Below are 23,843 nucleotides of genomic sequence, written 5' to 3' on the forward strand. Positions count from 1 at the left end.
ATCATTGAGAGCATTCTTTCTAGAGATGCTTAACTTTCAGATAGGTTCAACTGCAGTATTTTCCCATGTTTCCAAATTTAACCAATGGATTAACCATTGGAGTGTCACTTAAGCCCCCCATTAGTCCCTCGTTTCAGGCAGGTGTAATGTGGTACAAGGCAGGAGACATTGACTGACAGACTTTAATTGCACTGAATGGCTTTCTCTTGAACAAATAGTATATGTATTTGTTTATATATGTATACATACATATGTATGTGTGTATATGTACATATATATGCACAAGTTTTTTTAAAGTGAAAGCAAATAAGGCAGCAAAGTCATGATCTAGGTAGTCCTTAGCTCCCAATGTCAGTATGCCTGCAGAGAAACCTAAATGACACAATGATGACATCTCTTGCAGTCTGGTGGGGGCAAGAGGTTATAAAATTTGTTGCCTTGCTTTGTTAAAGCAAAATTTTCACTGCCTCTGGCACATCAAACTATTTTTTTTAATGTAGTTAAGGTGCTTTAAAATGACCATTTTTCAAGAGAAATAACTGGGGGAGAGAGTAGGAAAAAGTTGTTTGAGCCCAACCTTAGAATGAAAGGCATAGAATCCTACGCTTTGTGGGCACTTGAGGTTAGGTTCTTTGTCATGACTTTGTTTCTTCAAGAGCTCAAGTTATAGATCGCACCTGACACGGGTTTCCTATAAACTAGAAACCCTCCCATCAGAGGGATCAGGGCCACTACTGGCCACTTAATCAAAAAAGTCAGTTAAAGTGGGAAAACATTTTTAAAAAGATTCATACATAGCTTATTAAACATTTTATTTTAAAGTAAAATTATAAATGGACATTAACTCGCTGGTTTAGTTTTTGGATGGAGGGCCAAGACCTTGTCTTTGAAAACGGGTGCTCTGGTTAGAATTCCTATCTTTCTTGCATTAACTCTACACACAATCCTTCCTGCACAGTTTGCAGCTTGCTCTCCTCAAAGTGGAGTGAAGAATTAATATGCAGGCAAAGCAGTCTGAATACTTGAGTACTTCCAGGCTAGGAGTATTTCCCCTAATCAATCATACTCGTCTCACCACTGATTTGACAGCAATTTTTTAAGTGAATGTATTTTTATTGTCTTCTCAAAGTGTCAACTTTTGTTTTCATAGGAACCACAACTTTCTTTATTCTTACATACATATTTCATTGCTTTATAGAATATTTAATTAAATTATATAATTATAATAGCAACTGTAAGTGGGATATATAGGTTTGGAGCAAATACTGCTGATTCTTGGTAAGTATTCAACTCAACTGGAGGGAGAGGATGTGGGAGGTCATATGTGAGAGAAACCTACAACCTGAGAGTGTTCAGTGAGGTCACTGTTTATGGTTTACAAAGAGAAGGGGGAGTTTTGCTTAATTTTGTATATTGTTTAAATAGAGGTCAACTAAGAGAACTTCTACTGTAGAGCATTGCTCAAAGAAGAAAAAGAGCATGCGGTGGGGTGGGGGGGGAATCCCTGCCCAGCTATTTAGATAGGTAAAATGGCTACATATGAGACTAATAGTGACTCATGGTCAGTCCCACATGGCAGACACTCCGTAAATAATGGGTCCCTCCCCTCCAGGCTCTAGACTAGCTGTGCACCGCAGTCTTCCAGTGGGTAAGGCACGGGCTCCTCAAACTCGACCTGCTCCAAACTGCATGTCTTCTTTTCTTCCCCACAACCTGCTCCTCCATGGTGTTCCCCACTCAGGTGACTGACCGTCGTCCCCCCAGCGCCTCCACCAGAAAGCCAGGAGTCATCCTGGAGTCTGCACCCTTCTGCGTCTCTCATGTTCAATTGGACGTCAAGCCATGTTCATTTTGCCTTTTACATTTCCTCTAATTTGTATTCTCCTCTCTCTGCCCACTGCTTTGGCTCAGGGCGGCTCCCACGGTCTCATTTGTACCCTCCACATATCTGCCAGGGTCATCTTTCACCTAGCACCCCTCATCAGGCCATGCTGAGGTGGCATCCCACATAGCAGAACTAGAAGGCCCTACAACTATAACATACAGTTATGTACTGGGGGGCTTTGGGGAGAAGAAGAAGAAAAAGAGAAGATTGGCAACAGACATTAGCTCAGGGCCAATCTGAGGATAAATAGCAAACACATGCACATATTTTACTCCAGCCAACTCCCCCCAAATGCATCAGGCTATTTCACACCTCTGCTTGCTTTGCCTTCTCTGTCTGTAGCACCTTTTCTCACCATGTCGGCTGGCTAACTCCACTCATCCATCAGGACTCAGCTCATGGGTCACTTCATTCTAAGTACTTCCTGAACCCTCCCCAGTAACGAGCCTTTCCTCTGTATCTGTCAAAATGCTATTAAACTGGTTATTGAGTCTAGTTATGACTGCTGACTTTCTCGTCTGTCTTTTCTTTCGGATCGATGTTTCTCCAAGACGTGGATTGTATTTTGTTCTCTTCTGTATCTCTTGCATGAGTATAAAACCTGAAACTTGTTGAGCTTGATAATAATTTGTTAGATGAATGAATGAATGCAGAAAAAGTCATAAAAAGAGATTGCAGTATTCCTTACCCACTAGAATACTCTGTTTAGTAATGAAGTAATATACAACTGAGCAACATAATTAAAGGAGAATTAATTTTAAAGTACTGAAGTTTGTAAAGTTCCTTAAAAGGTAGAGGAAGGAAAAAGGACAGCTAGAGAGGGTTTTACCTGTACCTTAAACAAAAGCACCAAATTGCTAACATATAATGATAAAATGATGTCATGGTTTAATTTTAGGGAGTTTGAGGATTACATAAAATAATTTCTGTAAACCACAGATCACGGGGTAGAGCCTGTTGTTGGACAAAAACACTGGCAAAGAGTAGCTGTTGTGGTGGTGGTGGTGACTATCTCTTTTGAATTAGTAATAAAAATTCGGTATATATAGAGAGATAATTATATATGTACACATGCAGAACAGTTATATATAGAGAGAACAATTTTATATGTTATATATAATGAACGCTTTAAAATAACAAATATATATTTTATATTTATATTGTTATTTTAAAGCGTTCGTTATAGGACTTAATAACCCTGAGGCATAAACACCAGGTATGACAAAAATGAACCTTTGGCTTATCGTCTTGAGGACAGTTTGTTGAAATGATGAAGTTTACACTAGAGTACGCTACTAGTAATCACACAGCTAGCAACTCAAATGCCAAGCTTTGTAATGTTTGAGAATGATTTGGATAATGGAACAAGGGTGCCACTATGACCGAAAGTTGTCATCTAGTTATTTTCAAACTTTAATGTGCATAAGAATCAAATGAAGATCTTTTTGAAATGCAGACTCCGATTTAGGAGGTCTGGGCCAGGGCCTGAGATTCTGCATTTTATAAAGCTCCCAAGTGATGCCAATGCTGCTGGCCCACAGACCATGTTTCAGTGGGAGCAGCGGACCTCAATCATGATTAATCATAAGAATCCCCTGGGATGTTTATTAAAAACATGGATTCCTGGACTCTCACCAAGTATCATCACGCACATGCATACATGTGTGCTCATGGGACAGAACTTTGAGGGGAGGAGAACGGGAAGGTTACTAATATGTAATATGTAAATATGTATTCAAAGTATTTTCCATGGAAACTCACTGATATTCATTATGAATCCTTCAATTTCTAAGAGATTACTCAGAGGCTTCTTGTCAAATATTTTAATAAAATATCCAAACAAAAGTCTTTGGACAATTTCTTCTTTTTTATCTTATAGTTCTATCCTTGTTAGCATTGTGCCATTCTTAACTGTTTGATGAAATGAACTAGTTCTCCAAATTTGGAAGATTTCTAGATAAATGCCTGGTTAAAATTCTTTCTATCTCAGAAATGTTCAAAAATCATCTTTTTTCATTTTCCTCTATCTGTCCCAAATATTTAGCTTGGATATGAAGATGGGATCTGATGGAATATGATTATTTTGGTTTTAAAGGAAATCTCCCCCCAACTCTTCAACAGTATACCCAATTAGATGGATTCCCCTTTTTACCAGTGATGATGATGACAGTGATGGTGATGAAAACGGCAAATACTTATGCAGTGCTTACTAGATGCCAGCCACTTTCTAAATGGTTTACATCAATTAATTCTTACCACAAATTCACATGGGGTATCATTATTACCCATATTTTACAGATGAGGAAACTAAGACACAGAAGTACTTTGTCTAAGATTGCACAGCTCATGAACAATGGAGCCAAGATTTTGTTCCAGACAGTCTGACTATAGCCTGAGCTGTTGACCATTACAATCTATTGTCATCATAATCAATGCTTGAATCTAAGATTTCTGGCTTCTCACTCCCTTTTATTTTCTTGTCATCTCCACGTGTCTGCTGATATTCTAGCCCTCATTATTTTTACTACATACAGTGCCTATCAATATGAAATTGGAAAGGAAAACCATTTTCAGTTATGTTCATGTGCTTTGCATGGCTCCAGGAGACATTCGTGTTAGTAGTTCTGATAGATCTGTGTAGTTATTACAATATTCTGCAAGATAGTAAAGTGTCTTGAGGTGACTTTTTTCATAATCTGCGTAGCTGGCAGTGGGGACTGAACTTTTGCATCTCCAATTGTATGGCTGTGGTAGATTGGAAAACATGGCCAGAATATTTTGCAGCTGCTCCAATCAACGGATGGAGTCTATATCTCCACGTCTTGAATCTGGGCAGGCTTGTTGACTTGGTTTGACCAATAGAATGTGGTAGAAGTGAGGCTGTCAAGTTTAGGAGTGTAGCTTTCAAGAGGCCTTGCAGCTTCTGCCTTTGCCCTTTTGGAACACTTCTGCCATTCTGTAAAGAAGCCCAGTCCAACCTACTGGAGGGTGAGAGGCCATGTGAAGGAAATTTGAGGTGTCCCAGCTGACAGCTCCAGGCGACTGTCAGACACAGAGAGAATGGCCCTCCGTCCTGTCATAGCTAAGCTCAGCCCCAAGCTGGCCCAGCAGCTGAATGCAGCTAAATGAGTGAGCTCAGAGGAGCCCTGAAGAATAATTTCCCAGCCAACCTACAGAATCATGGGACTAATAAACCACTGTTTGAAGCTACTAAATTTTGGGGTACATACGTGATGTGGCAGTTTAAAAGAAAAATAAAATTAAGGCAATATAACTATCTTTCCAACTAATGATATTATAGAATTGTTCAATTTAATAAGGCTTTTTGATTCAATAAAAGTAATTTTGTATAAAAGCCTGTGACAAAATTGGAGATTTAAGGGGGCACATTTACTCTTAGTAATTTCCAAAATCACATATTTTCATAACTAGTGATAGCAAAGAGGGCCATTTACTAAATGCATTGCTACAAATTCTGAGTTGTTATCATTGATTTTATAATCTGAGATTTGCAGCCAGTAGATAGAAAAATTTTGTGTCTACATTTTTTTATAGTAAATTTGATAGTGTGTTAAAAATAATATAAATTCTCTCTTGGGGGAAAAGGAAAGGATATGATAGAAATATGAATCTCCACTTAAAAAGGGATTCAACTTCTAATTAAGGGGAAACTATGAAGCAGTCTTCCCGGGTCTAAAATCACTTTGTTTATTCCCCGTTGCTGTGTTGTAAATCCCTTCTCTGTGTTGGCAAGGAAACTCATCAAATTGTTTTACTACAGAACTTGTCTTTACCCACCTAAATTCTAGACCTTTATATTATTATTGTTGTCAAAAGTTTATAAAATATGTTTCAGATAATAGTGGAAAATCATAAAACCTGCCTGAGATAGGAAATAGTAATAGTTCACAAATTATACTTACTGTTAATAAGTTCAGACATAATTGAACCGCAAATGAACTTACTTTTATTTTTTCCTGCCTCAAGCTAAGCCCCATGTTCTCCAACACACTATGATTTCCTGTAATGGAAACAACGAGCCTTCTTTTGTCTTTTTCTCTGAAGTGGTAGCAAATATAAGAGCTTCTGAGAGCTTCAAAATCTCACACACAACACAAAGCATTGTTTATTACTCAGAGAGTAGCAGTAATCCAACACCATCTGCCAAGAGACTAATACCTGCAGGACATGACCAAACATGATGGGTTATATGGGACTAGAACGGTGTAACAGTTATAACAACAGCTAGTAATCCCACAGAAGCACAAGAAGACTGGTGGAAAGATGCCGGGTCTTCTTTCCCCTTGGTGGAGATTCCAAAGGCACATACATGGCTATCATGTTGTGTGCTTTAGGTCCTCTTGTAGTGTTAGCTGTTTGAATAATCTTTCTTGAAATCTCAATATTTAAAAGTAATGGATCCTATAAGTAATTGATTACTTTTTCTAGATTCTATTATTGGTGTTTACTATGAACAATTGGTAACCTATCAAACTTTAGTAAAAATTAATGGTAATGCATTAAGTGTCTTTCATTATCTCCCAAGAACCTATTCATACTAAATCTTTGGTTTGGATGTATATCCAAAGGTTTTTTTTTTTTTTTTTTAAATTACTATAGATGTAAATATTTTTGTTAAGAGTCTAATGGTTTTATAAGATTTGGTGAGACTTCTGTCAGACTTACGCATTCATATGATTCATGCATCCATCCATGTAAGGAATTTTCCTGTCTGCTGAAAAAGCACTGAAGAATTCCAATGAGTGAGTTAGTCTTAAACATGGACTGGAATTTTAAAAGACCTTTCAAAACCAGCTTAATCTATTGTTTTATTATCCTTAAGATGGACAATACTTTCCGCTGGTTATTCCTCTATGGTCAGTTTTCCCTGAGAAACTGTCAATAAGGGTATCAATGGTTTTCACATAGGAATGTAGACCCCATGCCAGATGGAGTCACCCTTCTTCTCAATATCTAGATAAAAAGAGCTCGGCCACCTTTCCATCTATTTCCATGTCGTGTGTGAATTCTGATGCCCTCCCCAAGATATGTGTAATTCTGGGGGGCTTACACTTTTACGGTTACCCCTGGCTCTTTGAGCTGCTGCTTCTGTGGCTTTAGTTGATTTTGAGAATGTTTTCACTCTCTTGCAACTGCTGTAGCTTTGTTAATTGCTTGAGCTTAGATGTGAAATTCAACAGCTTTCCTCGACTGCCAAAAAAACAAAAACAAAATCTCCACTCCCAGAAGACCCTGTGTGAACCTTAACTTGAATGTTTGGGAGAGAGTGAGGGGTTTTTACAAGACTGCAACACACAGCAAACAACTTAAAATTATTTACTAGATATTCCAGTTCTCTTATTTAAAGTGAGACTTTTTTTTTTATTTTAAAGGGCAATGCATGCCTGTAGCAATATATTCAAAATATGCAGAAGTCAAAAAAGTGGAAGTACTTCCTCCCATCCTTGACCCTCCAGCCACCAGCTCCCCTCCCCAGAGATAACTACTCTTGCTAGTTTCTTGTATACCCTTCCAGAGCCATCCTATGAGTATAAAAAATTATGTGGATACATTCTCATCTTTTTAAAACACAAAAAGATATTATAGTACAACTTGTTTTTTTCACTAAATACTGAATCTTTGTGATCACATATAATCACACAGAACTGCCTTAATGTATGCTAGTCATTGTCTGGATGTATCATAGTTTATTTAATTAGTACCTTTTTGATGAATATGTAAGTTGTTGCTCGTCTTCTCCTATCACAAAAAATGATGGAAAATATATCCTTGCACATGTGCACTTAACACTTCAGCCAGTATATCTATCTGGAAGATGAATTCCTGGAGAATATATGCATTTAACATTTTTTGCTAGGTATTATGAATTGTGCTATATGCTTTTTACACAGATGAGATTATACTGTAAAACAATTTTGATTCCTGATTTTTTCATTTACCTGTTTTGGTATTATCCTTTCCCCATATCATTCAAAATTCTTTATACAATTTTTTTTTTTTTAAGGAAGATTAGCCGTGAGCTAACTGCTGCCAAGCCTCCAATTTTTGCTGAGGGAGACTGGCCCTGAGCTAACATCCATGCCCATCTTCCTCTATTTTATATGTGGGACGCCTGCCACAGCATGGTGTGCCAAGCGGTGCCATGTCCGCACCTAGGATCCAAACCGGCGAACCCCGGGCCCCCAAAGCAGAACGTGCGCACTTAACTGCTGCGCCACCTGGCCAGCCGCTACACATTATTTTTAATGGTTGCAAAATAATTATTTATACAGAGTTGTCATAAGTTAGTTAATTGTCTTTTTAGTCGCCAAGGTAATTTTTTTCATCTTTTGCTGTTTTAAATCATCCTGTGATAAATATCTTTGAGCAAAAATATTTGTCTACTTTTCAGAGTGTTAACTTCTAGAAAAGATTTGTAGAAGAGGAATTATTGAGCCAAAGGACAAGTATGTTTTTAAGACTATTGATTCTTATTGCCAGCTTTCTTTCTGGAAAAGTACTGACAATTTATATCACTAGCAGCTGTGTAGGAGAATGCCCAGCTCACCACATACTCAACAATAGTGCCACTTTTTTTTTAAATACAAAAATCTCTTAACTATTTAGGAGAAAAGTAATATCAACTTGTTTTAATTTAATTGAGTATTTAAAATTGATTTGTAAATATTTAGGCTTACTAGTTTTATGAATTTCTTTTTTCGTAAATAAGAGAGAGAGAGAGAGAGATATGTATATATATGTTTCAGTTTTCTTATCCTATATTGAAATTGTGTGTGTGTGATTTGTATATTAAAGTAGGATGTATATCTATTCTGCTTCTGGCCTATTTATAATCTTTTTTTTTTTTAAGATTGGCACCTGAGCTAACAACTATTGCCAATCTTCTTTTTTGCTTTTTCCTTCTTCTTCTCCCCAAAGTCCCCCAGTACATAGTTGTAGATTCTCGTTGTGAGTGCCTCTGGTTGTGCTATGTGGGATGCTGCCTCAGCCTGGCCTGATGAGCGGTGCCATGTCAGTGCCCAGGATCCAAACTGGCAAAATCCTGGGTCACTGAAGCGGAGCTGGCAAGCTTAATCACGTGGCCACGGGCCAGCCTCCTAGCCTATTTATAATCTTATGACAATTCAGTTACTGTGTTTTCCACTTCCCTCTGTAGGCTTCAGAGGGGCAGAATTAACTTTCTGTAGCAGAAGAGCTATTAACACCACTCCTCACATGCATACAGCTTTTTCTTTTCTTCCAGTTTTTAGACTGGCTGAAAAATGTCTTATGGTGGGAGTCAAGTTTCTCACTGTTGGAGCAAGAATTTACAGATAAGCAAGGGGAAAAGATTAGAGTGACTCATATTGCAATGGATTAGAGCTAGAGACATCAGTATGAACTCATATTTAGCTTAATATAGATAGAGATGGTTATATATAGAAAATATTTGTAGATATGTGTCTATCCACGGGTTTTTATACATGTATTTCCTTGCTGTAAGGGCCTAGAGGCAACAACATCCCAGTAGCACTGTGCACACCTAGCACTCAAATCTTGGTTTCTAGTATCATTCATCAATAAAAGAAACCAGGACTCTTTAAAGAACTGGCTGATTCTAGGACCTGAGCAGGAAATATACAGGGTGAGTCTGGAGCATCTTGTAGTACCAAAAAGTAAGGAAATGATTTTAAAAACATACAGAACACAACAACCATAGGGTATGTCAAAGGGACACAGGAGGCAACTGAAAGCATTTCTACCAAAGCTGGAAAAATTTCACTAACAAAATAAATAAAGTAGTATTGGATTAGAACCCAAAGTATAGAAAAAATATCTGCGAGTCCATACTGACATAAATAAAATTTTGAACAAATAAGCAAGTGGGGGAGAAGAGATAAATATCCCATGCTGAATTTCAAATAATTTATGTAGATTCTCTGCTCTTAAAGAGGTGGAATATAACATACTACTTCTTAAGTGTGGGATGCACAAAGTGTTGTCCTTCTAAAGAGTAGAGTATAGAAAAGGGGGAAAAGATTATTTTACACAGGAGAAATGTGACAAACACTACCTCAGTCAGGTGATCAAGGTCAACATCAACAGTGATAAGTCATGTACCCTTTATAGGATGTGATGAAAATGGCACTTTACCTCTTCTTCCTCAAAATACATAACCCTAGTCTCATCATAAGACAAACACCAGACAAATTCCAATAGAGGGACGTTCTACAAACTACCTGACCAGTATCCTCAAAACTGTCAAGGTCATCAAAAACAAGGAAAGTCTGAGAAATGGTCACAGCGAAGAGGAGCCTAAGAAGACATGATGACTGATTATAATATGGTGTTCTGGATGTGATCCAAGAACAGAATAAGGACGTTAGGTAAAAACTAAGGAAATATGAATAAAGTGTGGACTTTATAATACTGTATCAATATTGGTTCATCAATTGTAACCAATGTGCCATACTAACGTAAGATGTTAATAATAGAGGAAACTCAGTGTGTTTGGGGTATATGGGAACTCTCTACTATCTTCGAAATTTTTCTGTAAATATGAAACTTCTAAGAAACAAAATTTTTCTAATAAAATGTATTATGAAGTTTTTATGAGATACAAAAAAGGATAAAAAATGAAATGAACACCATGTGCCCACTCCCCAGCTTAAGAAATGATGCTTACCAATAGTGTTGAAGTCCCCTGTGTATCCCTGCTCAGTTATACTCCCAACTCCCTTCTCCCAGAGGTAACCACTATCCTGAATTTGGTATTTATTATTCCTAGCACTTATAGATACTTTTATGACATTGCTTTGCATGTTTTTAAATTTTGTATCAGTTCCATCATATCACGTCTGCTTTTGCAAACGTTTCACTCAATATTAAGCTTATAAGATTCATGTTAATTTGTGTAGCTCTAATTAATTTATTTTTTCTGCTGTGGGGACTTCCATTATATGAATGTACCCAAATCTACTGATCTCTTTGATGGACTCTTAGGGTGTTTCATCACTCCTGTTGTTGAAAGTCCTTCCATTCACCTTTCATTTGCCAGACAGTAGAGACTTCTCATTGGCTGATCCCTTCCACACAACACTCTGCATCTCAATCTCGCTGCCCAACTCCTCTCTCCCCTGCCACTTGCCTCCTCATCCCCTTTCTCTCAGAGTGGTCTTCTGGAGCTCCAAAATCTTTTCTCCTTATTACGCACAGCTGTTCAGCTCTCCTCTCCCTTCTCCCGAACACAAGTCCCAACCTGACCTTGCCTAGTTACAAACCATCCAAGACCTCAGCTGAACAAAAGGGCGCTCTACTTCTCTCCTAGCACCCCCTCCATCCCATGCGAAACTACGAAAAAAATCCTAGTCTAAAAATTGCTCTGTTCAAATGTGCTTTAAAATAATTAGAAAGAGAAATAGCCGTAGTCCTGTTATAAAAAGATATTCAATGACCTTGAATATCTCAACCTATTAGTGAGGACAGTTAAAATATAATTTTAAATAGAATCTTAAGTAGTCTATGCAAAACAAATTTTCAATAAATGAACTTTTTATAAAGCACATGGCTCTCCAGAATGTGGCAGAATTTGGAAAGAGAGAACCAGTTTGGTGTCAGTTGGGTATCAAGGGAAGCTTGTCCTGAGTGAAGAGGAACACATACCAATTTTTGTGTACTTTCTATACCCTCTGAGTGTATCTATGTTCCTCTTCTTTCCATTTCAAACCATCTCCAAGGATAAAAGAAAAGTTTTATCTTTGAGGGGCTGCAAAAAGAGTTAAGTGTGGACAAAAGTATCTTTCAGGTAAACGGAAACAGAGTTTGGAGATCCTTGAATTCTAAAGAGAGGAGTGGTTTTTGAACCTATAAGTCGTTGTCTTGGGGCATTTTAGTTGCATTCCAAACTATAGAGAGTAATATTCCTGGTATTAAGGTACCAAAAATTGTCACATTTAGATTTATATTGAGAGAGAATATTTAATAAAATTACATAAAATCTATGCTGTTCTCTCAATTAGGAAACTATTTTTAGCTGTTAAGGAGATAAGCTTAATGGACATGGTGTTTTTGCAGCATTAACCTGGCAACTGCCTGTCAGATGCACGAGAAGGTAAAAGTGTGTGTATTTATTTGTAGGGGAGCGATGTCAGCGATGAGGAGAACAGTCTAGGCTAAAACAGCAATTTAGGTATAAAGCTAGGAAAATCCAGATTGGGGTAGTGACAGTGAAAATGGAGAAAAAATGGAAAAGACTTTTACAATGAACTGTCAACATCACTTGCCCTGACTGATTAGATGACAGGGAAGAGGAATGAGAGGAGTCAAGGCAATTTCATAACTGCAAGTGTAGGGGACCGGGAGAAGGGTGGCGCCGTTGACAGAAAGGGGAAAGCACAGAGGTGGGCCACTTAGAGCATGAAGATGACACTCAAAGGGAGCCAGCCCAGAGATGACTTGATCTGGAACACCAGATCTCCAAATGAGAGGTTGGGGCTGATTTGATAGTCAGGAGAGAGCCACTCAAAGGAGATTGAAGAAAAAAATGAAACCAGCAACGGGGATGGAACAAAAATTAAATACCATAATATGGAAGCTAAAGAGAAAGAATAGTCAATTGTCAAACACAGTCAACATGGGGTTCAAGGAAGCTCTTGGTTATATTACATAGAAGAGTTTTCTCTGTCTTTCTATATCCCCAGCTCCTTTTCCTGATTTACACTGTTTAATTTCTATGGAGACATGACAGAACTCCTTTCTGTTGTCTTGTCTTAGTAAGAATTGGTGAATGGCACTGCAGTTCCCTCTGTGACAGAAGTAGCAGCCTAAAGGCACAGTTACCTAGTGAGTGAGGACAAGAAATTGAAAGAGAAACAGAAACTTGATTCACAAGTTAGTGACTCCTCTGACTCACGAGTACGATGAAGCCTGTTCCTGAAACGCCACACTTCCAGATGCTAAAATCAGTTTTCTTCCCCTCAACTCCAAAGAGGATGGACCTGTGAAAGATGACATGAGAGGAGCCATGTTAAAATAGAGCCAGAGCAGCCATCTCAGAGGAATTGCCTTGCACATCTTGTTTTCTTTATCTTCCAAACTGGACCAAACTGCCGACATTCCAAGAAGTCAGCAGGGGCCAGAATACCCTCTTTGTAAGGACTGATAAAACTAGACTTCACTGATGACTGAAGCGCTAAACAATCAGTGAAGTGCTAGGCTAGCCGTTTGCCTAATGACCCACTCTCAACCAGTCTATGAAGTACAAACCTAGCCTACCTCATTTCACATCAATGAACTCTTCTTTAACACAACTCACTTCATCCTCCCTTTCTCCCGTAAAAACCCTAAGTCCCTCTGCTGTAATCAGAACACATTCGGAGTTTCTACCTGAATCTGTGTCTCCAGAATTGCAATTCTAATTGCCCAAGTAAATATCTGCTGCTTGAATTGTAGTGAATTTTTCCTCAGTCGACAGACATTTGGCTCAGCTGGTGGCATAACATCCTTTGTTTCCTTCTTCCATCTCTATATCTTTCATTTATTTCATCCATAACATGAGACTACATCTGAAAATGTAGTCTTTAATATCCTCTTTTATAAATCTCCTTTAACTCCATAGTTTTATACTCCCTCAACAAAAGTTTACTCCTCACCAGAAATATCTATCCTATCCTTTTACAAATTTATGATTTTACTGATTGCTTTGAATGAACTGATCTGAGTTGAAATTATCCATTGAGAGTGAAGAAGAAAAAATGCCTACAAAACCACACACCTCATCCATTCATTCAGCCCCCCATTTATGGAGCACCTACTGGTACCAATCACCAATGTAAGCGCTTGGGATGCAAATTCTAGGAAGACGCAGTCTCTGTTGCCAAAGTATCTGCAAGGAGAGATGAATCAATGAGTCAGCCTTTCCAGGTTGGCCCCGGAGAAAGCATCATCAGGAGAGAGAGCTGCCTCCTCCTCTCTCAAGGGTTTGATTGTATTGCTAGTCAAAGAGGGTGTGTTCGTTGAAGGATTTAGGTTTAACAAGGGAACTGGGATTTTTTTGGTTAGCTGATGGTTTTACAAAAGTATAGTCATATCTGGAGTCTGTTATAAACGTCCAACTTAGTTTGTAGGAGTTGGTTTATGTCTGGGATTGGTATAAAAATAAGTTAACTGTGGGAGTCAGTAAATGATAAAAGACAAGAAAGACTTTACATGCATATTTAGGAAGTTGTTGCTGGACTTACTGAATATGGAGATTCTATCCTCGGTCTGGGTCTTTGAGTCTTCTATTTAGAATCTATAATTCCTTCAGAGCTTAATAAAAGTGAAATAGCAACTGGAACTTAATTCTTTTCACATGCTCTTTTGCATTGAAATTTCTTTGCCCTTTAGGAAAGTTAGGCAGATTGGAGCAAGAATACTTAAATTAAAAAGAAATAGATGCCTTCATCTGCTCCTTTGTTTTGCGGTGTGGAATCCCACCTAGGGCGACATTACAGCTTCCTGTATGCGCCACTGACAGCACTTCTCCTCTGGCTCTCCCTAAGGAGAGGATGGCCGGTTTGCGGCCATCACCTCCCTCTCTCTCACCACCACAGCGATCTCACTTTGTAATTCAAATAAGCTTCTCTTGAAAAACAAGTGGAGTGGCCCTAAATCTTCTAAGGCGGTTAAGCAAATTTTGCATTTTATGAGCGAGGATAATCCTTTCACATTTTCAGAAATAAGTTTACAAGCCCATGTGCCTGGTGAGCAATGGAAGCTGCGTGACAAATGGGGACACACAGCATCCTCCAGGCAATCTGTGTGACACGCAGTAAATCCTCCTGCTTTGGCAGGACCACGAGTGTGGTGAGAAAACAAGATCAATTCCCCCTCGGCCTCACAAAGGATCCTTCACCGCTGATTGCTGTTAAACCAGAGGAGAAGCTTAATGAAGGAGACGCTGAAAGCTGACAGGAGTATTGGAAATGAATATAGAGAAAATGAAAATATTATGCACCAAATTGGCAGAACAGAAGACTGAGTGACTATTAGTGGACACAAAACAGAGCGTCGCTGAGAGGTTCCTCAGGCCAGCTGGTGACAGCAGAATGTCTGCCCGAGGAAGCAGTCAAATGAAAATCCGCACGTGGGATGGGGAATGCTTGGAAATCCAAGTCATACCACAGAAAGCGGTGCATAAATTGGAAATTTAGGCCTGCCAGCATTTAAAAAAAGAAATATAGTTATGGTGAAAGGGAATTTGAGTATGTGAGTTGGGGAGGAAGCTAAATCGGAAAGACAGAGTAATTTAAGATAAACCCCAAATAGAACCTGAGGGTAGAAAGCCTCTAGCCCCTCTCCTCAGTTTACTAATTCGTTGTTGGTTTGGTCTATGGTTGGTCACCATCGTCATGCCGTCTATTCTTTTTCTTTTGCATTTTCCTTCTGTGAATTTACACAAATGTACATGAAAAATAACATTACAATTCAAGTGGAAAATTATTGCAAAATGGGGAAACATAATGTTTTACAATTTTAACTGGTGTTATTAGCAGATATGTCCATAGAAATATCAGAGGGACAGAATGGGAAGATAAAGGCATTGTCCTCAACAAGCAGAAGAAAAGGGGCAAGGTGTTCCTCTCCCGCTTTCAAGGAAAAAAGATCTGGCCATTTGAAAGAACAAAAATAATCATTGAAAAGTATGTCCTCTTAAGGAGAGAGAATCTCTGCCTGTTCTGTCTAGCTGAGGCAGAAGGACTATTGTTTACAGTTCCCTGGTCTGTTTAACGTATTGCTGTTATCACCCAGACAAATTCCACTGGGAAGTGGTACCCGAATACTAGCACTGTCCTGAGATCAGTGTAGGATAGAATAACAGCAGCGTGCTACCCCATCTCTGAAGACATCTCCTGAGGGGCTGCTGAGGAATAACCCGACTGAAGTGAGTGAACTCTGATGACAGCGTTCTGTCAGGAAAGTAGAAAAGAATGGACACGACTAGGAATAAATCCCATGGGCTAGACTTGTTTAAAATAGAAAAGGAGGGGCCGGCCCTGTGGCGGAGTGGGTGAGTTCACGCACTCCACTTTGGCGGCCCAGGGTTTCGCTGGTTCAGATCCTGGGCACGGACCTAGCACCACTCATCAAGCCACGCTGAGGCGACATCCCACATAGCAGAACTAGAAGGACCTACAACTACAATACACAACTATGTACTGGGGATGGCGGGGGGGCACTTTGGGGAGAAGAAGAAGAAAAAAAAAGATTGGCAACAGATGTTAGCTCAGGGTCAATCTTTAAAAAAAACTAGAAAAGGCTATCAGTGGACATAGATTTGGGCATCTTTATCATCTCCTTGATTGACATAGCAAGGGGTATAGGAATATAATACACTATTTTCAATCTCACCAGTGGACACAGACTTAGATATCTTTATCCATCATCACCTTACTGACACAGCACAGGGCAATAGGAACAGGATGAACCATGTTAGATCTACTCACTGGGCCACCACCAAATAGGAAACCACATATGAAAGCTGGTTCATAGATCATCAGGGTTTTCTTGCCTCCTTCCAACAAACCCTCAAGTGAAGCCCAAATCTTCCTATTCTCCTACCACCAGGACTTGGAGCTTTGGTTCCAAATGGAATGAAATCTTTCCATGGAAAGTATTTGTTGGTTTTGAGACTGCTTTCCCGGAGGTGGACAGGTTTGCATCATGACGCTTTGCTCTTTAATTTCCCCAAAGGTGAGTCTCGGAGCCTGAGGTCTCCACTGGAGGAATCTCTCCCCCGTCACCTTCCCTCTGTCAGCAGTTTCAAAGGTTATGCCAAAGAACAGGATAGGGAAGCTAGCAGAAGGGATGGTGGGGGGGTGAAGGGGGGTGGCAAGTGAAACAAAATGGATTATGAATTTGAAAATTGCCAATTATCTTGTATCATACAGCTCAGAGCCCTGGCACAATGATCAGCCACCATCCAGATTTTTCAGCTTAAATGGCTTTACATTCAAGCAAGCAAATTAACCATAAAATAGGGGGGGGAAAAAAAAACAAAATATCCCAAGAAAGAATAAACTGCAGATAATAAGCACCAATCTGGTGTTGAATGCAGCCCAAGATACCAATTGTTTTAAGTCACGACAAAGACAGCTGAATGCTCATCTTGTGGATGCAGAGCGAGGATGATTGCCTGCCATGAGTATCTTCTCTCACAAATAACAGTTTTTTCGCTCTTAATTTTCTGCTAAATTGGAAGCTAACTGCTTCCCACATTGTCATCGGAACACCTGCAGCTGTGCTGGATTTCTGCGCACCATTTCTTTTAGGTAAAACAGCATTCCACTTCCTTCAGCTCCTCATTATGCCGAGGTCTTCCTTTCACTGCGCTGCGACACTAATGATTCAGGCAGGCTGGTCAGTCATTAAGTGACAAGCAAATGATACCGTGTGCAACGTGTGAGTAGTCGGTCTGAACAAATGAAATCACAGACTTGCCTTTCCCATCATTCATTTCACAAACAGTAGCAATGTGCTGCACAGCAGGTAGTTCAGTTAAAACCAGCCTTGTAAAACAAATTTCCTGCAGCCGTTTAAGTGAACTGCGATGGGCTGGATGCTTCGGCGAGTGGATTGTGCCCAGAGGAGTTAAGGGAGGTTGGGGTGGAAGGAGAGGGGGAGGGGTGCCTCCAGGAGAGCCTTGGTACATACATTAGAGTAATTAAGGGTTTCGTGTCTTATTGGTATGTTTTTCATTTGTATGGATCTCCGAAATGACTGTTGGATTAGCAAACCCCAAACATGCAGCATACACTTCTCTGTTCCTTGTCAGGAGGTAGCTCTTCAGAGACTGAAGCGAAGTTCCCAAATAAATATTCTAAATTTGGAGTCATGAAGACGTCATTGTAAATCAGATGGATTGCTAGGAAGCTAGTGATGCAAATCACAGTGATGAAAAGCTTCACGGCTTTTATTTTCACAGTAGATCCCCTTTTGAATCATCAATTATTTTGTGAACAGTGCGACTGGCTACTAATAGAAACCTGACGTGCATGCTAAAGCTTAAAATGGGTGAGAATAGCCTGAAAAAAGACAGATGCAAAATTAGAGGATGACAGGAAAAGCTTCGCAGTCCCAAATTTTGTACCTTCATGCCGCTGGCTGCTCGATCCCACCACATGCCAGCTGGGACAGGAACAGGGGTTGCTTTCTTTACAGGACTGGGGCTCCATTCAGGTTTCACTCACAGTGTCAACCCCACTGTCCCTCTTTGGACCAAGGCCCTGGCAGATAAGAGAACTAAGAGCTTTTTGGTTTAAAGTGTGTTCTGAGTCTTTTGAAGCAACACTGTTGGGCTGTGAGAGGACAGCCTGGTACTCTTTTCTTCCCACGTCGTCAGGAGCAAAACTGAACAGGGTCTCATAGCTGGCTCTTATTTTTCCTCTCTCTGGTAATCCCGATTTTGGCCTCAACTCTACTCATCATGTCCTCTTAGGCAGCCGGCAAAAGCTCCTAAAGAGGGCCTGGGCAATCCGGCTTGACTGGAACCCACATGATGAGAAGATATCGAGAAGCTGTGCAAGGCGGTAAAGAAGGATGTCTGTGGGCACAGGCTCCAGCATCTTGCATTTGGGCCTTCCTGGACACTCAAAGACATAATTTAGTGTCCACGGCCTCCCTCTGTTCCTTGACACACTGGATAACATAGAATGTGTTATAAGGAGTGAAAGGAAGAGTATTCCTCAGTCAAGAAAATTTGAATGCCATGAAGTTCCTTTTGGGTGAGGCCAACGTTCTCAGTCTGGGACCCTTTGCGGATGGGCTTGAACTTGCTAACTAAGGTTCTTATAAAAAGGCATCCTTGCAAATGGATGATATGCTATCCCTTCTACCCCACCTCTATTGATGTCCAGCAATGAGTCTACCAAAATGACACTAATGCAAAGCTGTCTTTGACTTGCAAGAAGGGTGCACAGATTTTAAAATTTTTCAATAGTAAATTATTGAATTAATGCGTGCTTATTGGAGATAAATCAAACAGTACAGAAAATTGTATAAAACACACCTTCCCTCTGTGTTCACCTTCACCAGGGATAGAACCGCTGTTATAAAGTATGTTGTGCATCATCCCAGACGTTTTCTATGCTCATGGCAACATACACATAGACGTAATCATACTCCACACCCTGTTCTGCAACTGGCTTTTTTCACTGAGCCAGACACATTGGACACCTTCCCCTGTCAGCACATGGAGATTTATCTCACTCATTTTAACATCTACAGAATACTTTGGCCTGTGGGTGCATTTTAACTTATTTAACCAAACCTCTACAGGACAGTTAGGTTGTTTCCAATTCTTGATCTATTGAAAATAACATTGCAGTGAAAATCCCTGGACATATATTTTCGTGCACTTGTGTGAATATAATTGTAGGGAAAATTCCTAAAACCAGAGCTACCAAATGGTATAATCCTTGCCAACCTGACTGTTGACTTTTTTTTTTTTGGTGAGGAAGATTGTCCCTGAGCTAACATCTGTGCCAATCTTCCTCTATTTTGTAGTGGGACACTGCCACAGAATGGCTTGATGAGCAGCATGCAGGTCCACACCTGAGATCTGAACCTGCAAACCCCGGGCTGCTGAAGTGGAGTGTGCGAACTTAACCACTATGCCACCTGGTCAGCCTCGACTATTTTTCACCTTCACTCTTATTTAACTAAATCTGAGGTTGAGAATTATTTCATGTTTAGAAGACATTTGCAATTCTTTTTGTCTGGGGCTCGCTTATTTGCCCATTTTTCAGTTAGGTTGATGGTCTTTTCTTATTGATTCATAAAAGCACTTTTTTATGCATGTTTATCCAGCACGTGTTATAAATTTTTTTTGCCACTTTTGGCTCTTTTGTAGCAATTTTTCCCCTAAATAAATTTTTTATATTTATGCAGATGTAACAACTCTTATCTCTTATGACTTTTGGGATTTTCACTATGTTTGAAAAGTCCTTTCCATTCTAGTATTATAAGAATATTCACCCCTTTTTTTAGAATGTTTATGGCTTGCTCCATCTGGGATGAATTGTAGTTATGAAGAGAGTGAGAGATCCAGCCTCATTTCAATCACACATAGTTAGCCATCATCCCAACACCATTGCTCAGTAGTCTATCATAAGGGGCAACGACCACCCCAGACCATCATCTCATAGAAAAGTATGCATGGGGGCTGGCCCGGTGGTGCAGTGTAAGTGGAATGTAAGTTCGTACATTTCACTTTGGCGGCCTGGGGTTCGCCGGTTCGGATCCCAGGTCCGGACACGGCACCGCTTGGCAAGCCATGCTGTGGTAGGCATCCCACATATAAAGTAGAGGAAGGTGGGCATGAATGTTAGCTCAGGGCCAGTCTTCCTCAGCAAAAAGAGGAGGATTGGCAGCAGATGTTAGCTCAGGGCTAAGCTTTCTGGAAAAAAAAAGAAGAAAAGTATGTAGTAAGCCTGGCTGCTTTCATCATGGGTCTAGGCACAGATCAAAGCTACATATTCATAAGTTCTGTCCTTAAATGTCAACAAGCTAAACTTAATATCATCAAGATGTTTTAAGCTTGTTTCAAAATTCTGGGACTCTTCAGTCCTACTGGTGCTGGTTTTCCTCTTGGTTCAAGAACAGAACATTGTCCACAGTTCCATCTTCAGCATGCTGAAACGCAACAAGCTGTGAAAGCTCACAGGGTTTTCTTCTTAATTCATTTGATGGCAAAACCTAGACTTAATCATCATAAAGCTATTTATAGTCTTTATTCTGTTAGTCTGAATTTCTATACTTTTCGCTTCAGATCTCCATATACAGTATGCACACTGTATTATTATAAAATTGAAAAGAGCATGAATTTCAAAACCACATCTGGTCCTAAGGATTTTGGAAGGGGGATTGTGGCTCTGGTAAGAGTTATTTGTCTTACACAGGAGCAAAAGTTTGCCACTAAAGGGAGAAGAATGGAGTACGGTGAGGGTTAATGGAAAGGAGGAGGCGGACGGGGGAGAGGATGAAAATGGTGAGAAACTGGAGCTGAGAGGAGGAAAGACTTGCATGGACAACGCTTCCAATTTAGAGCTTCAAGACTGATTATCAATCAGAGTTCAAGCTCAGTGATATGGGGCCTGAGGTTGTATTAAGTGAATAACAGTCAGGAAGTCACTCAGATCCCTTGCAAAGCAAAACAAACCAAAAAGGCTTGAGAGTTTGAACATTATCAACATGAAAAAAGAAGTCATGGTTAATATTATAGCGACTAAGGAAATCAGGTTGGGTTTCCGCATTTCTTTAAGGCTCTTGCAGTTCTTCTCATTCTCTGGGATGAGGTTTCACTTCTGTCAAAGGGTAGGTCCTGCACAGAGATCCTCCCAGACGCATGTTAGGCTGAGTTTTGTAGACCCGTAGCAGGGGAAGCCAGGACTCTCTCAGCTATGGCTGTTTGATCACCGGGCCCAACTCTAAACAGGCAGTTGGCTTTTTCTTAGCTGAAGCCAAACAGAAGTTAATAAATAGGAAGAGAAAGAAAGACCAAAAGGTTCTCAACCCTGGTTGCACATTAGAGTCATCACTCAAAAAATATCAAGTGAGGGGCAGTTCCCCTCCACCGTGAAGGTGAGCAGAATCACCTGGAGTGCTTGATAAACAGGGGTGGCTGGGCCCCACTCTCAGAGTGTCTGATTCAGCAGGTCTGGAGTGGGGCCTAAGAACGTGCGTCTCTAACAAGCGCCCAGGTGCTGCTTCTGAGATCTTGATGGAATTAGCATGTGGTGGGATTGAGTGGCAGTTATTTTTCAGAGTTCTCCAGGTGACTCAAATGTGCAGCCAGGCTGGAGAACCACCGAGCGAGGCAAGGAGACTTCCCAGGCCTACCTGACCAAAAGAGCCTACGTTTTCCTCCCACACAGTAACCAGGTAGTCCTCTGTCTCCTTCCCCTCTTCAGGACTTTTTATTTAAGGAGATGAGGTTCTTTATAGGGTTCTGGAGAAAGTGGTAACATTGCTTTTTTTAAGGAGAAATATTTCCCAAGTACACAGATAACTAGATGATCAGGATATGACTGGGGACAAGACTGAGGAATTTTAGGTAAAATCTAATTTAAAACACACTTTTGTTGTTGCTTAGAAGCATAAGTAAGTTGGAAACATAGGAGAAAGTTGGGCTCCTTATAAAAAGGATTAGGGAATTTACAATAGGCTCTTGCTTAAGAGCCCACTATAATTTGGAGCATAGTCTTGTGCAAAAGTAAATTTTACTTAAAATTACAATGAAGGAGAAATTCCAGAGACTGTGCAACCAAATGATACCCTTAGAAAAGAAATTTACGTAGCAATGATAGTCAGTTCATTTCTAGAAACCCGATAATCTACTCTTAGGAAAAACCTTTTAATAGAATTGTGAAGATGAATGTCAAGGGCGAGCTAGGCATTTGCTTTGTTTGAAATTTCATTAACCCGAGATTTTGTTTGCCTGTTATTCCTAAATGTGGGAAGAGGCAGGAGACATCCTCTCACATGTTAATTCACTCCCTGGCATGCTGTGACCCTAGACAAATTGGATTCTTCCTTATTGATTTTTTTTTTTTATAGTTTCTGGCAACATTGCTTGGCTCTGAGATAATAGCCACTTGATACTGCCAAAAAGAAATCTGGGAATTTTCTGAGCTGCCTTTGTTTTTTTTCCAAATCTGCTTTGAGGATGTGTACAATTGGTTCTGATGGATCACGAAGGGAGAACTCGGAGAATACAGACTTTGCTAAATGCAGCAGAACGAAAGGACATGTCTTCAGAATTAATCAATACTGCAGGACTAGTTTGTTTATGTGTTAGCATCCCTATTTATATACTTACAGCAAGCCTTACCAAGTCTGCTATACATTATATATCACTGCTGTGCAGTCTGCACTCAGGTGAGAGCACCAGCTCTCACACGTAGTAGCAAGCAGACAACCACAACAAAGATTGACGTCTGGCTTTACAAGAAAGGCTGCACTTGGCTTAAGTGGTGAGGGCAGAAGTGCTTCTTAGTTCCTTCTCTAATGTAGCTAATTGTGCCTAAGACTCTGGGGCTGATTCAGTCCCCTCCCTTGGTTGATTTATGAGACACCACTCAAGTGAAAACAGGCTTATCAAGTAGGTTTATTTATTTGGAACTGAAATAGCTGGAAACCTAAGAGACGTTTGATTTGGGGGGATTTAGCATTATGCTTTTCAGCCTTTACCTATCTTCTAGGATGATAACACATAGGTTGCTGCAGTCCAGAGCAGAAGACAGGTTCAATATTGCTCAGAGGTTACCATCAGTCCTTCACTCAGGGGCTGGCCATGTAGGCTGAGGATTTCCTCTCACCTGCCTCCTCTATTTGAGGGTCATTTTGCCAATCATACAACCTTGACTAGGTGGATAGCAAGGGAAAGCAAAGAAGGGAAAATGCAAACCACTCAGTTTTGCTATTTGCTAGTTGTAGGTTGAAGGCAGCATAAAACAAAGCTTAAAGTCAAGTTTTGAAGTCAAATTACGATCTGGTGACAGATCAGAGCTCTAGCTCCCTACCCCATCTCAGTTGTCACACTGCAGTGGGGCGGAGCTTGCTGGGGCGCTCAGCCATTTCCACTGCTGCTCACTGCAAAGCCGCTAGTGGCTCTGAGAGTGGGGAACAGCAGCTGACTGTGAGGTTTTCCTTCTCGAATCCCTTTTGGGTTCTCTCCTCCCTGCCTGCTCACCTTGGTATGCTGTGACACTGGGCTGATAGTCAGGAATTAGGATGCCCTCTTCTCTAGGTCCTGAAGGTCATTAGAGGCCATCCTCCACTTACTAGAAAGTCATCCTACCCACCACAGAGCCCACACCACTCCTTGCCACTTAACACATCTTCTTAGACACCCCCTGCCTTTGCCCTTCTGTAAATTCCCAGCCTCCTCCCAGCTGTACGAGCTTTGATCCAACAGAGT

The sequence above is a fragment of the Equus przewalskii genome, chromosome 4 (assembly GCF_037783145.1).
Source record: "Equus przewalskii isolate Varuska chromosome 4, EquPr2, whole genome shotgun sequence".
Classification (NCBI taxonomy): Eukaryota; Metazoa; Chordata; class Mammalia; order Perissodactyla; family Equidae; genus Equus; species Equus przewalskii.